The sequence below is a fragment of the Drosophila sulfurigaster genome, chromosome X (genome assembly GCF_023558435.1).
Source record: "Drosophila sulfurigaster albostrigata strain 15112-1811.04 chromosome X, ASM2355843v2, whole genome shotgun sequence".
In the NCBI taxonomy this organism is placed as follows: domain Eukaryota; kingdom Metazoa; phylum Arthropoda; class Insecta; order Diptera; family Drosophilidae; genus Drosophila; species Drosophila sulfurigaster.
The window spans coordinates 25,188,958-25,205,131 of NC_084885.1; the positions used below are offsets into that span (position 1 = coordinate 25,188,958).

The 16,174-nt window shown below is 35.3% G+C and overlaps 1 protein-coding gene and 1 long non-coding RNA gene across 6 annotated transcripts in view; one reads left to right on the plus strand and one right to left on the minus strand.

The window, feature by feature from the left end:
• LOC133847017 (uncharacterized) overlaps positions 1-16,174 on the plus strand; it is a 321,107-nt gene that overhangs the window by 234,936 nt on the left and 69,997 nt on the right. For 3 of the 5 annotated variants that reach the window (XM_062281723.1, XM_062281721.1, XM_062281719.1), the window contains one exon: positions 12,938-12,975. The exons of the other annotated variants lie outside the window; for them this stretch is intronic. The gene's annotated coding sequence lies outside the window, so the exon portion shown is untranslated. The remainder of the gene's footprint in view (positions 1-12,937; positions 12,976-16,174) is intronic. 5 annotated transcript variants of the gene reach the window in all.
• On the minus strand, positions 12,890-14,180 carry LOC133847018 (uncharacterized). Its single transcript, XR_009895114.1, has 3 exons — positions 13,793-14,180; positions 13,520-13,721; positions 12,890-13,024 (listed from the first exon to the last, which is right to left on the minus strand). It is a non-coding gene; the product is annotated as an uncharacterized LOC133847018 (long non-coding RNA).

A 16,174-nucleotide genomic window follows, 5' to 3' on the forward strand; every position in this document is an offset into this window, starting at 1 on the left:
GAGACTGGAGACTAAAGATTGGTATTTGTTTTCTTTTGCTGGCAATGTGTTTACATCGCGGGCGACAATAGTTTACATTGGCTGCCATCTAAAAATTAAAAGGTGACAAATCATAACAACACAACCCCATGGCTGATGTGGCCAGAGGGAAGGAGGGGCAGACGATGACTGAGAGACGAGACACGACAAGGGCAATAGCCTCGCCTCGAATCGATCACTTGACTGCGAGGGGAACGACAGCGGGAAACGGAGGGGAATGGAAATTCCTAGCCGGAAGCTAGAGAGCTGAATGTTTAATGAATAATCAATACTATAAATCGATTATGATTAGTCATTTGTTTGTAGCTTGTGACAGACAAACAAACTCTGACATTTCAATTCCTTTCATAATTATCTCTAACATACATACAAATTTTTTATGTTTTCTTAATTGAATGGTATTAAATATTGGATATGTTTTTTAGGCCCTAAAGCTTACAACAAAAAGTTCCCATGATTTCCAATGGAATTGTATCGTTTAACTAATAGATTTGTATTAATCGATTTGGGCTGAGAAATTCATATTTAATCTTCAATTCGCTTCAAATAAATACAAACTCTCAACTCGCGATAGTCCATGAAAGATTTTAAACTTTTTGACAAAATACAATTTTTAAAAATAGTTTTGTAACTGTCATATTTTGAATGTAGTACCAAATATAGCCTTTGGTATATTTTTGGTATTTTTAAAAGGAAAACCTTTGTAGAAATTAATTGTTATCTGATATAATTTGAATGTAGCAGTATAGTACTACTAATATACCAAATATAGTCATTGGTATATTTTTAGTATTTGTGAAAGATTTGAAACTTGTTGACAATTTAATTTGTAGAAATTCTTTTATGTCTGGTATATTTTTTTATTCTTTGGTGCATTTTAAATGTAGTATTATATCGATATAGCAAATATAGGTTTCGGTATACTTTAGTTTTTTTGTAAAATATTAGTTTGGTATATTATAACAATGATATACGGTATCTCACAATCGAGCACACTCGACTGTATTTCTCTTACTTCTTTTATTAAATTTAATAGAAAAAGAAAAAATTGTAGTATTTCAACGTTATACCAAATAGGGCCCTCAGCATATTTTAATAATTGGGGCGTATATTATTTGGTATATTTTAAGAATAATGCCGCATTATTTCTTTCTGACTTGTTTCGTAATATTTTTAATGAAGTTGAATAGAAATTGCCAAATCTACTTTTTTTTAAGCTTTGGATTTCATCTAAAATCAATCTGCTGGCATTGAAGTTAGTTAAGTTGAGCATTTTATGCATAAGAAGTTTCGTTGGTATTATCTGCGATCAGTTGAAACGAGAATGTAATGGATGATATTGCAATGCTTTGCGCAGCAGTGTCACAATCAGTGAATGGCACTGTTGTTGTCATTGTTGTTTGTTTGTGTTTGTGTTTGTGTCTTTGTTGTTGGTCATGGTTGGGATATCATAATGTGGGCTTATGGCTTGTCCTTCTTTTTTTTCCAAGAGTCTGTGGAGGCTGCCGATAATCGTTGCGAGGCTGCATAATAAATGGCATCAATGTCCCATGCGAAAGATCATTATCACCATAAAACTACCACTAAACGTCACTTCTTTTAAGATCAAAGTGTTGTTAGCGCGATTTAAAAATGCGCGCACGCATCTTCAATTAAAGGCATATGATGCTCACAGAAAGACCGAGAGAGAGAGAGAGAGAGAGAGAGAAGAGAAAGAGAAGAGAAGCTTGCAATTTCCAGTTTCCCAGTTGCAGCTTGACAACGATCATGGATCGTGATGAAGTCAGTGCAACATCAGATGAAGGAGCTCTGGAGCAGCAAGAGGTGCCAAGACCACCAGAGAGCAAAGCAGATTCTCGATCCCTCTTTTTTTTTTGTTGTTGTTGTTTTGTTTTGTTTTTCCTTTTTGGCGGCGGCGGCAACTGACGACAAATTAATTTGGCAACGAGTCAGTTCATTGGGCAAACTCTGCAGCTCTGAGAGCTTTCTTGTACTTTCTGTATTGTGTAGTGTATATATTTGTATGTATGTATGTATGTGTATGTACGTGTGTGTTATCTTAATATTGTCATTGTCACAAATTTGCAAAAAAGTTACGCTAATGGATTACACGATTTTCGCATTATCGCTTTGTTACCGCGCCGATTGCAATCGCATGCGATCTCTCTGCAGCCTCTGCAACAGATTCAAACTATTGCTCTCTCTCTTTTACGCCCGCTATCGCTCCATCTCTTTCGCCTGTGGCCCCAGCCCTGTGGCAGGCGGTAGCTGGCTGGGCATTGTATGTAAAACTACTGGCAAAAAAAAACAAAACCAAAAAAAAGAACGTATTGCGGACCGCCAACATATCGCGTCGGCTCCTCGATACGTGCCGAAAGCGAGATTAAGGGGCCAACTTTACAAGCAGGAAACGCTGCTGCCGATGCCGATGCCGTCCCCTCCTCTTCCTCTTCTCGCTGCTGCTGCTCGTACTCGTTTCAGCTTTCAAAGTGCCCATGAGCATTATGCCAGACACTTTGTCTTTGACAGCAGCAGCAGCAGCAGGAGCAGGAGCAGCAGCCAATGCACAACAGACCCACAGACACCAGTTGTGAGTCTGAGACTCCTTCTTGGCTTTTTGGCCCAAACAACTTGCGACGTTTATCCAGAGCGAAGATGCTCTTATCAGCAGCAGCGAACACAGCACGTTCCATTGTCGCTTTTGCCTCGATCTAATCTACAGTTTCCAGTCTCCCAGTCTCGCAGTCTCGCAGTCTCCCAGTCTCTCAGTCTCCATCTCCATTCTCAGTCGCAGTCTCAGTCGCCGACGCTCTGTTCAATCCTTTCTCCTATTTGGCCCTGAGTGGACTCAACTATCATGCCAAGTGTCATACAAGCTGTGACTTTACTCAGCTTAATGGCAATTCACAATTCGAATCTATCTAAACAATTGGCTAAAAGGCCAAAGCCAAATGTTCACGGTGCACTAGAAGTATATATAAATACCCTATGTACTTTGCGTTTATATATGGGGTATACACATTTTTTGGTGCATAGTTTTTTGCATTCAATTTTAAGCTTTCGACATTTTTGAAAATTTGTTCCTTTTGAAACTGCAAATGTTTTACTTGGAAAATTGTTTTTCTTTAAATGAAATTTCAATAAATTCTTCCATATTTAATTATATTAAAGAAAAATGTATAAAATTTATCAATTTTATGGAACTCACTCAACAAATATTTTCTAAATTTTGAAATGTTATTTCGATAGTTTTTCATTGTATTTAATATTTCCTTTTTTGTTATTATAGCATTTTTATTTAATTTTCAAAAATTCTCCGCTTAATTTAATATAATATATAAGAAAAATACAAAATTAATGAATTCTTTGACTCGATTAAGCCATTTGAGTCATAATTTAATAGTAATATATTTATATACGAAATATATATTTTGGGGTATATTGTTGGTATTTTTGAGGAAAATGAATTTATTATATTTCAGCATACCAAATACTACTCTAATTAGCTATATTTGAATATACCAAGTGGTATATTAATGTAGTATACTTTAATATACCAAATATCAATAAAGTTTTTGCAGCTTTGCTCTAAGCTGTGTTTACAGGGTATGCTTGAGTCGAGCACACCTTCTTCGACACAAACTAGCGACATATGGACATGGACATATGGAGTCCGCCTCGTATTTTGAACATTTCCATCGCATTTCTCGCGTGTTGTCAAATATTGCCATTTTATGCTAATGAAGTGGTATTGGAAAATCACGAAAGGGTTAATGTACCGAGAAGAAGAAGAAGAGGAAGAAGCAGAACTAACAGTGCTGCTAATCGGTTAAAAGCCAATTGAAAGCCACTGACATGAATCAATTGAATGTGCGAAGGGAGAAGAGTTGAGCACAAAAACCAAACTGTGTTTAGCATGATTAAATTTGTAATAGAAATTGCCTAGGCCCCTTTTTCGGCCTTTGTCGTCGTCGTCTTCTATATGAAAGTAGCAGCAGTCATTGATGTCCATATATATATATAAATCGTAGTATCGTAAGTCCGTTTCAAGTGTTGTGTGTTGTCCCCCCTTTGAAAAAAAAACGAAAAAAAAGGGAAAAACACTCGCATAAAAAGCAAATATTGAATGGCATCAAGGGGGAAGAATGGGGAAGGGGGTTACACCAGTAATCAAGTGTATGCATACAAGGGATGCCATCAGCAGCAGCTACCCCCACTCCTCTCCCCTTCCCCTCTGAACTGGTGACTGGTTGTACATTTGTTTCTTTTTTGTGGTCAAATACTTATGCATGTAAATGTTAATTCATTGATTTTTTTTTTATAATGCGCCCACGTCAAAAGGGATAATGCGAGTGTGCTCTTCAGGATTGCCGCCACGACTCTTGTCGCAGGATTTAGCAGAGGAAGAGGTTGCTGGGGAGGGGTGGGGTGGCTGATGGGGGCGAAGCCATGTGTAAACAGTGGAAACAAGCCAAACACAAACACACAGGCAAAGCCGTTGAGGAAGCATCAAAATGAAAAGCCAAGGACAGTTAAGGAGAGAAGGAAGGAGGCGGAGCAGGAGTAGGAGGAGCAAAAGCTGAACAGGACATTCGACGAGGAGAGTGCGAGTATTTGGCTTTGATGTTGCTTACATTTCATCACTGAAGTCTCGTGTTGTCAATAAAAGCAAGTTAATGGGTAAACACCCGAACATCATCGCCGAACAGTCCTCCACAGCACTCCTCCCCCTTACCTTCCCTTCCCTTCCCCTCCGTTGCCACCCCTTCAGTCGCAGGAGGTCAGCAACATTCAGCATTCATGCCACAAAAACTAAACTAAAAACATAACTTCTCTTGGGCTAGCAAAAACATTGTTTGCCCGTCCTCGGTCGCCCAGTCAAATATTTGTGGACAGCGAGAGAGAGAGAGAGACAAAGAGAGAGAGGGAGAGATAGCGAACAGTAGCTGACTCGGAAAATCCGGAAAATGCCACTAACCTTTCACCCAACTTCGCCTCTATTGATAGAAATAATTTACAATTGCTGCAGTCAAATGAAAACGACATAAAAGCGACCAAAACAAATATTTAGATGGCAAATTTAATAGAAATCTTCTCAGTCTACGAAAGTGGTGGAATTTTGATGACTAACAAATTATTTGTCTAAGCTTTGCGCTTTGACGACATCTTCTGATATACAAACAATTGCTTTAATGATTTATACATTTTCTTAATGAGATTGAGCGATTGTGAATTTGTTGCGTTTTTTAGCAATTATTTAATCAGTTTATCATTATTTTCGTATATACATAGTTTTTTAGTATATTTTTCAAATATATAGTATTTTGTAGTACCAAAATAGAAACTTTACTTTTTATACCCGCTATACCAATATACCAAAGATATCATTCAGTTTTCGGTAATTTATAGTATTTGCAGTATTTTCATTTGGTATATTTTTAAAATTGAATTTCACACTTTTACTTTTATTTACTAGTAACTCACAGTCGAGCACACTCGACTAAGGATTTCTTACCTGTTTTAGCATTAATTTCGTATTTAGTATATTTTCACAATATATAGTATTTTATAGTATCAAAATAGAAACTTTTCTTTTTATACTCGCTATACCAATATATGGTGTATTTTTAGGAATTTATGTGGTACATTAATTTGGTATATTTTAAAATTAATACCACACTGTTTTATTTTTATTCGCAATCGTCTTTCTTTCTTTCATTTTATTTTACAATTGTATTTATATTAATATTGTTTAGATCTTTCAATATAATTAGTTCTCGATTATTCGTATTTTTCGATATATAAATTCGGTATATTTTAAGAATACATACATAAATATACGATATATAACTTTAGTCTTTTAGCTTCTTTGTATGTCAGACAATATTTTATTTGACTTTATTTACCTCAACTAGTTTAGCTCAACTGCAATATGCTTTAATAAATTTGCTATAATTAGCGGATTTATATTTAAATGTTATTGCAACATTTGTAGAACTTTGATTCAATCAAAATTTGATGACGAATCGTTAATAATTTTCGACAATAGTTGGTTTGGTGGTTGACATAAGTTTGATTCTTTTCTAAACTTCGCTGAACTCTTGGGTACATCAAATATATTAGCTACCTTTAAACAAAACTAAAACTAAAACTAGTTGGGGTAAAAATGTTCGATATTTATTGGGGAAGCGTGGAAATTAGCATGAGTCCCGAAGGACTTAGCTAGCTGTCTCTCTCCTTGCTCTTGCTCTCGTATTGTGGAAGCATCCACATTAAACTTTGGCAACTGGCATCAATCACTTAGCCTCAAATGAAGGCAACTAGCGGGCGACAAGCAATAGAGAGATAGAAACTAGCAGCGCAATTATTTTAGGCTGTGTCGTTGACATATGCTTTGGAAGGTCCTGTCGCAAGGACTCGCTGCGGGCAGCTCAATCAGCCTGGGACAAAGTCAAAGTTCAAGTTGAGTTGAAGTTGAAGTTAGTCGTGTATTCGTTAACGTTAACGTGTTTGTATTGTGGTTGGATTGTGTGGCTGGCAACCTGAGGCATTTTCATCATGCACCGTTTACCGCTCGCATTTCCCATTCATCGGGGAGCGACCTTATCGACCTGCCCCTTCAAACACACACACACACAGCACTGGGGGCAAGCTTAATGAAGCTTGTGTAATTGATTTTATGTTTGTTAAAAACGGCAGAAAAAGAAGCCGCCGCAGCAGTTTTCGACGAGTTTTTCACTCGCTCGATTCGCTCTTCGATTTTGCCTTCAATATGCATGGCATTCAATTTCAATTGAATTGAAAAATGCAAAAAAACGGCAAAAAAAAAAAAAAAAAAAAAACAAAACTAATTTCGTTGCAGTAAAGTGCTCACAGAAATGGGAGCCCAACGGGCAACAGCAGACGGCGAGTGGCAAGCGGCAAATGGCAAGTGGCAAGTTGCAAGTGGTGGCCACTCTTTTTGATGGGTTCATTTGTGTGTAGTCTAGTGTGTAGTTTAGTTATACCCGCTAACCATAGGGGTCAAAGGGTATTATAAACGTCTTTTTAATGCTAACTACAGTCTTTATTCCATATAAATTTGCTTATATCAAATAAATTGATTGTTTTGTTCGACAATCTTTTTGAGAATACGAAATATAACTTTTGGTATATTTTAGTATTTTTTGGGTATATGAATTTATAATATTTTATGGAAATATTACTGTAATGATTTTATTAAAAATGCTTAGTACAATATCAATATACGAAATAAACCTGTTGGTATTTTTCAGTATTTTTTCGGTAGATACATTTAGTATATTTTAAGAATAATACCGTAAGAGGACAATATAATAAAAATATACTTTTTTATAACTTTCTGTATATTTCAGTATATAAATTCGGTCTATTTTAAGAATAATACCACACTATTATTGAATATTGCAAGCGGCGCAGTATTAATATATTAAATATATCTTTTGGTATATTTTAGTATTTTTTCGTCATGTTGATTTGGTATATTTTAACAATTTAATAAAAGTAGTATATAAATATATGTATATGAAATATGTAGTAATTTTGGGTAAATTGAAAATGTTTATCGGGTATCTCAGAGTCGAGCACTCTCGAGCACTGTAGCTTTCTAACTTGTGTAGTTGTCGTTGGAAGGGGGATGACCATTTGCAGTAGGGTGTCCATTACCAGCTGACTGCAGCCCTTTTCTCTCTAGCGTCCCAATTAGCACTTAGCTACGATATATATACGAGCCATATATACTGTATGGTATATTGTGTGGGACACGAATCTTTAGTTTTGGTTGTGTCTGCTTGTTTATGTTGATACAACACTGAGAGACAAGAAGAAAAAAGAAATCCTTAAAGTGCCGCGCCGCACGTCAACTTTTGTGGAAAATCCAGAGTCCAGAGTCCAGAGGAAAATGAAGAAACGACACCGCCAAGACACAGATCAGACACAATTCACATTATCATTATTAAAGTGTTTACTTTGTAGACCCTTTTTTTCTTCCTCAAGGCACACACATTTTGCTGCTGATGCTGCTTTTGCTGCTGCTGCTGTCGAATGTGAATGTGTTAATTGCACTTGGCCCATGTTTTCCTTGAAAATTGATCCTTTTTCTTGGCTGCTGCACCGCGATAACGATATGGATATGGCCTATGGATAATGTCAGATTAAACAACATTGCCGACACACAACACGCACGACCTTGCACACACACAGAGACACACACACGCACACCCTACACAAACAGATCTAGCACAACAAATTGTGGAAAATTGAAAACGGGTGGGGAGAAGAAAATGGTAAAGATGCATTTCGGGCTGTGTGTCGCATGTTTTGTTAGCTCACAATTCGGTAGCATGTTTTCACAACATGTCGCCCAATTTACCCTTTCACAGTTTCCTATCTCTCCGTCTCTCTTTCTGCCCTATATCTCTATCTCTGTCTTTGTCGACTGCAACGTTGGCATCTATGATTAGCATCGTTTGATCGACGTCTGTCACACACACACAACATGCAGCGGACATTACAATAATAAAGAAGAAAACTTCACCAAAATTTATGATCTTTTACAGAGCATATTCCTCTGCAGGCATCATACGCGTAGGCATACCCTGTAATTGACGTTTAGCAGCGCAGAACACTGTAATATTTTTATTTTCACTTCATCACTTCATTAATGTTAATATTTTGTGTAGTACAGAAATCAAGTTATGATATTTATGGTCATTTCTAATATCAAAAATGTGCATTGTTATACATTTAACAAGCATTACCATTAGTATTAGATAGACTTTCGACTTTAGATATTAGACTTTCGAATTAACATCAATATAAGTATTAGCAATATTATGCTAACATTATAAGCCTCAGCACTTATATAAGACTTAGGGTTGCCATCAACATTAAGCAATTCACATTACTGTTACATTAGAATTAGAATTTGCATTACAACTAACATTAGTTGCAGCAGTAGAAAATAATGCATTGCCCGGAATTAGCAATCAGTTGGCAAACCTCTTATATCTCAAAGCATTGCTTCGTTATTAGCATTAATACTTTTTGCATTACTATTAACATTAGTTGCATCATTAGAAACTACAGAATTGTCCTGAATCATTTGGCAAACCTCTTCTATCTCTGCATTGCTTTACTGTCATTAGAATTATTAGTATTTATTGTATTACAACCAGCATTAATCACCCCATTAGAAACTATGGCATAGCCCGGAAATAACATTCAGTTGGTAAACCTCTTCTATCTCTGCATTGCCTTAAATCATTGCTTCGTTATTAGAATTATTGTTATTTTTTGCATTACAACTAACATTAGTTAAAGCATTAGCATGTCCAACCTCTTCCTTCGACATTAGATCGCACATGCTTCCTGAAATGCCGCAACTCTCGTAGTTATTTAACCAGTTCGGTTTCTCTCGTACATAGATTTTGTCACACTTTCGAACCCCGTTTGGTTCTTTATTTTATTTGTTGGTTTTGTTTGTCCGTCCGTCCGTCCGTCCGTCCGATTGTGTTTGCATTGACCTGCGCTTCAGCCACTTATTTACGGTAGCTGCTACGGTCAGCACCCCCGACCAGGAACGATCGGACAAGATCAGAGTCCAAAAACACATCGTTCTCCCAACTACCATACATGCGTAATAGTATTTTGTGCATTTGTTTTGTGTTTCGTTTTTATGGAACTGCTAATTATACTACGAGAGAAGAGAAGAGAGACGTTTGTCGGCTGCTCCTTGAAACTGTTTCTGGGAACATCTTCAAGCGATTAGCGTTCATCTTCAATCCAATTTGTAATCGAGCTTGTAGCTCAAGATGTAGTTAAAACTAGAACTGTACGCAACTGTGAGCGTAAAGTTATAATATGCCAAAATACTGTGAAAATAAACAAATGTTAGCTTAAACTAATTTTAATGAGTTGACAAGTTAAAAAGTTTATAAGTTAAGTTAAAAATTAAACTGTGCATGACATGTAAAACGTTTAAAACGTATTATTATTATTATTATTATTATTATTATTATTATTATTATTATATATATATATATTATTATTATTATTATTATTATTATTATTATTATTATTATTATTATTATTATTATTATTATTATTATTATTATTATTATTATTATTATTATTATTATTATTATTATTATTATTATTATTATTATTATTATTATTATTATTATTATTATTATTATTATTATTATTATTATTATTATTATTATTATTATTATTATTATTATCATTATCATTATCATTATCATTATCATTATCATTTTCATTTTCATTATCATTATCATTATCATTATCATTATCATTATCATTATCATTATCATTATCATTATCATTTTCATTTTCATTTTCATTTTCATTATCATTATCATTACCATTATCATTATCATTATCATTTTCATTATCATTATCATTATCATTATAATTACTATTATTATTATTATTTAGACTTTTATCACTTTTACATTTATATTATTTAATATTATTTTCATTAAGTTCTTTATTATTAATAGCTTGAATAGAAAGAAATAAAAGAAAAAACTCTAAAAAGAATTTGTGTTTCTCTTTTTTGCCCTTTTTTTAAATTTGATGTAGTAAAAAAGCTCTTCCTTTAATGTGGCACAATTTGTAACAGCGCTTTCATGGGCTTTATGCATATTATTGTAATGAAATGTAATATAATAAATAGACTTCAACTGGCCAAGGGTCAGACTCAGAGTCAGTGCGAGTTGCTAAAACAGGGCGAGGGCAGCCTAATATCGCTTTGAATGATGAGCTGAGAGCAACTAAGAGAGGGAAGAAGAAGGGTTTTTGGGATTGGGGATTGTGATGGAGACAGAGATGGAGATTGGGTCGCACACATGAGTAATGAGTGTGAGAAATGAGTGTGTGTGTGTATTGTGGCTGCTGCTGCTGCTGCTGTTGTTACCCTTACGCACTTGCCAAGGGTGGCAAGTGAAGAAGAGGCTGCCTGCAATTTGCGCAATGTAATTTAATTAATGACAACAACAACAACAGCAACAGCAACAAGAACGGCGGCAGCAAAAAATATGCAAATCGCTTGTATTATGTGTCGTGCCGCCTGGACATGGATGATGTTGCTGCTGCTGTTGCTGTTGCAGCTTCAGGTGGATGCAGCAACAGCAGCAGCAATCGGTTGTCGGTAGTTGGCTGTTGGTTGTTGGTTTGAGTTTCGCACCAGCAACAGCAACAACATCGTTCGATTGGTCTCCGCTCACGTTGCTGTCCATTGGCTGTTGTTGTCGTTGTTGTTGATTATGTTGTTGACAACAGGCGTTACGCATTTTACGTATATTACGTCAATATTTATATAATGCAGCAGCAGGTAAATTTATGCTGCCCAAGCGAAACCTTCCCAGCTCTCGAGAGAGTGTGTGTGTGTGTGTGTGTGAGTGTGTATGTGTATGTGTGTATTTGTGTGTGTGTGTGCAAGTGTGTGTGTATTATGCATATGCACACACACGCCCACGGCCATTTCGCAGCCAGAATAAGCCGCCACATCAGCAGCAGAAGCGCCACGCAATGCGTGGGGTGAAGAGGGGGAAGGGGTAAGAGGAGAGAGGAGAGAGGGAGGGAGAAGAGGGCAGTGTTTAAATGCTTGTTCGCAAAATATTTATTTTGGCTGGCTGACTGGCTGGCTGGCTGGCTGGCAAGCAAATAGCCATTTAAGTAATTACTGCACTTAATTTTTAATATTGATTTTACAAATTTATTAAAACTTAATCAATTGTTTAATCACACAACGATTATGTAGCCATCACCTGCAGGCTGCTGACACAACAGCAACAACAGCAGTCAACAACAGCAACAGGTGTGAACAGGACTCTCGCAATTAATCGAAACATTCATTCGACGTGCAATCAGCTTTAAAGTCTCTTAAGAGTTGGACAGCAGTTGTAGTTATCCGCAAAATGATATTTAACTAATTATAAGTAATAAATCCCAGACAAAGATTGAAGTTGTCTTTAACAAATCCAAGGCATAGGCATGGACCATAGGGCAGAGAAGAGTATTTTAAACATTGTGCCTGCAGGAAATGTGTGTCACTTGCAGAAGGAGGCATCTTCGACCCTATAAACTATACATATTATTGATCAGCGTCAACTGACTGTCCGTCTGTCGGTCTGTCTGTCCGTCCGTCTTATCACCTAGATCATTGAGGCTATAAAAGATAGAAATATAATTTTTTTTTCAACATCACTTGTTATGTTTTCACGCAGTTTAAGTTTATGTCAGTTCTATTGGTTGACAATCTAGTATATTTTTCACTATATATAGTATATAGAATGTAGTCACTATACAAATATACCAAAATATATCAATACAATATATATGTAAATATACCAAATATGACCTTTGATGTATATTTAGTATTTATGCGGTATATTAATTTGGTATATTTTAAAATAAATACCACACGGATTTGCTTTTATTCGCAATAGGTAGCGGGTATCTCACAGTCGAATTAATACATTGCAAAAATACTAAATGCTATATTTGGTATATTGAAAGAGTACTAAATGCATATATTTTGCAGAGACTACAAGATATACCATATTGTCATAAAGTATTTCCTTAATGAATTCTACAATTAATTGAAATACTACACATTATTCTGTTGCTATAATATTTCTTGAAAATTTTGTTTTAAATTAACATTCCTTCCAGAAAATATTATAGGTCTTATTTTTAAATTTATTTGAATTTGCATGTTTTGTAAAAAAGAACGGAAAGTGATTGCTTTCATAAAAAAAAGGTTGTTGATTATTTCTTCTATTTCAGAAAACTTCATATTAGGCTCATTAAATTGAAATTTCGTTTAACATTTCTTTCATTTTTTTCTTTGCAGTTGAAGTGGAAATCATCAGGAATACAAAAATTGATACGGTAAGTGCAAGACAATTTTATTTGAACGTAATTCCATATTGAATGAAATCTAAAATGTGTGATTAAATCGCGTGTTATTGTAGAACTTTAGGAAAAAAAAAATTAAAAGAAAATGGGAATTAATTATTATATGTGACCTTGATATATATTATATTTGAAGCTAAAGTCACAGCTAGCGACCTTGATGGTTTATCCGCAACTGAACAATAGAACTCAATTTGTGTGACATTTGTGGCCTTGATATCAGATAATACAGCAATATCTGTGGCGTTAGCGTTGAAAATTTAAAGTTCAATTGCTCATGCAGATATGTGAAATGAAATAAGTCAGCGGTCGATGCTCGAAGTTTGTCTGTTGGCCTCTAATAGTCGAAGTCGTAGTTGACTTAGAGTTCGAGTTGAGTGTCTTTTTTTTAGTAATTTTCGAACTTGTCCAAAAAGTTGTTCGTTTACTTCGTTGGCCAAAAAAATAGAAGAAGAAAAAAAAATAGAGAAACAAACGCACACACATACGAATACGAATAGTAGTAGAATTTTACACTCACCTGTGGCTGCTTCATGTTCCCATGAAATGTAAATTAAAATGTCGAATTAATTGCCCCCAAGTACAGCAAACTGTGCGCAACGTTGACTGCGGCAGCGACTTCGCGAGGCCGCTTCTTGGTATTCTCCCAGCCTCCGACTTTGTCTACGTCTCAGTCTCCGTCTCAGTCTCCGTCTCCATCTCCGTCTCTGCGACACGAGCAACTAACGAGATTCAATCAGCGAGCACTTTACCAGCAATTTCTATGTCATTAAAATTAAGTATATTTACTTACTTGGAATCGAAGTTGTCTCCATGTCTTCTTTCTACTACTTGTCTTCTCTCTCCATCTCCATCTACATCTCTTCTCTTGTTTATTTCTCTCGGCTTCTACTTGTTCTTGTTCTGCTTATTTTGCTATCAACAATTACCCAAATCTGAGTGCATTTTATGATGATTACACTGCTCGTTGCTCTCTTTGCTTTGCTCTTTGCTCTTTGCATTTCTCATCTCATCTCGTTGAACAGAAGCTTATCTCCCTCCACACTGACCTCAAAAAACGAGGGGAGGGGAACACATTTATTCCACCTATTACGCATTTACTGCGAAACTGAATTAAAATCAAGCTAATGACAAAAAGATTTCAGTTCACGATTGTCTCCAACATGGAAATGGATCGTGTTGACAAATACCTCTTAGATCACTAAATAAATCAATTACAAATTTATACAGTGAGAAATTTCCAACTATATGGGAAATATAGAAGTGATTTTTAAGCTCAAAATATAGTGAATAAATCATTTTTCTAAAATATTACTTACAATATCTTTAACTAATTGATTTTTTATTGAATGGGGAATTTTGAAAGTCAGTGAGACTTTGAGTATCCTATACTATGTTACTTGTGATTTTTCGTTATAAAACAAAAACTTATGAAACTTTGACTGAAACTTTTTCTCAAATTGTAAAATGTATTTGGTTCTTTTTATTAGACGGGCTTTTTTAGACTCTAGAAAGTAGTTTTAAAACTACATGCTCATGAATAAATCTTAAAAAAAATATCCCCTCAAAAATCTTTTAGAAATGAATCCCCGTTTTGAAAATGGAATATTCACAAGTCGTATTTTGATTAATGTTCGCTTTGAAGGCGAATAATTGGCGATTTTATGACACAAACAAAACAAAAAATCACCAAGACTAGTTTCGGAGAAGGAAAGAGAAAAAGAAAAATAATTATGTGTGAAAATCGCTTAGCTGTAAATCAAATCCTTTATTAAGTAGGGAAAAAACACTTTGAAGTACCTAAAATAATTGTAATGCTTTTTTTTATGTAAGAAAATGTTCTCAGCTAATGTAAATTATATAATCTTTAAAAAATAACTGCTACCAATTTTGGAAAAAAGCTAGTGCTGAATTAATTTTTAAATATACCAAAATTATATGCCGCAAAAATACTAAAATATACCGAAAGATTTTTTGGTATATCGTTAATGCACTACATACGAAATATACTATTAAATTAAAATATATCAAGTATCATATTTAGTATATCGTTAATATACTACATTCGAAATATACCATAACAATAAAATATACCATAGACCATATTAAGTATATCGTTGAAGCGTTACATTCAAAATATACCGCAGATGTAAAAATATATCAAATACCATATTTAGTATACCGTTAATATACTGCATTTAAAATATAACATAATACTAAAAAAAGATAAAATTTATATCGTTGAAGTACTGTATTCAAAATATACCGTAAAGTACAAAATATACCATATTTTCAGCGATAACTAGAAATGTAAATTATTAATTTTCTACTAATTCATGCTTTGCAAACTTTAGGAAATTTATTCTGTTTGCAAAATGCAAATGAACCTTTCCAGCTTAAATGCTTGACCGTCGCATTGAAAAGGATCTTTTGACAATAGCTTGGCTGGCTGCTTTGTTTGCCCACATTTGCCACGCCCCTCGTGCTGTCAGTCTGACAGCTTGCTGTGGACGCACTTGCTTTGCAGTATCTATTTCTCTCTCTCTATCTATCTCTCTCTCACTCTCTCTCTCTCTGTGCTCCCCACACACTCGACAGAAATCAAGTGCGTATTTATAGCGATATATAACATATATGTATGTGTATCGCATATCGCATTCGTGACTGTTGCGTTGCTCTGAATTGTGCAAAATACAATTTTTGATCCTATTTCAAACGTCACGTTAACATTGCGACGTGCCGCAACTCGCAATCTCTCAATCTCTCAAACAACTCTCCAACTCCAACTCCCAAAACCCGCTCAACTTGAAATCCAGCTGCGCGACGCGTCTCCCCAGCAAACTACACTTGACTGTCACATCTCAATAACCCTCGAGTGGTTTTCAATTGTCTCCAAAAATAAACGCATTTGCATCCATCCTCCCCCCACCACTCCTTCCCCCTCTAACAACTCCACCCCCAGCACACACACACACACATGGGCAAAAGAAAAGAAAAAGAAATTTCAATCGCAATCCCATTTGAAATGTTAATTTTTAACGCTTTGTACATTTTTTCTAATATTTCATAAAGACGGCGGCGAAACCTTTTCCTTTTCCTTTTCCATTTTTTGCAAACCACTTGAATACCCAAGTCAGACGCTCCCCGCTAACCCGCTACCCCCCTCTGTGAGTCC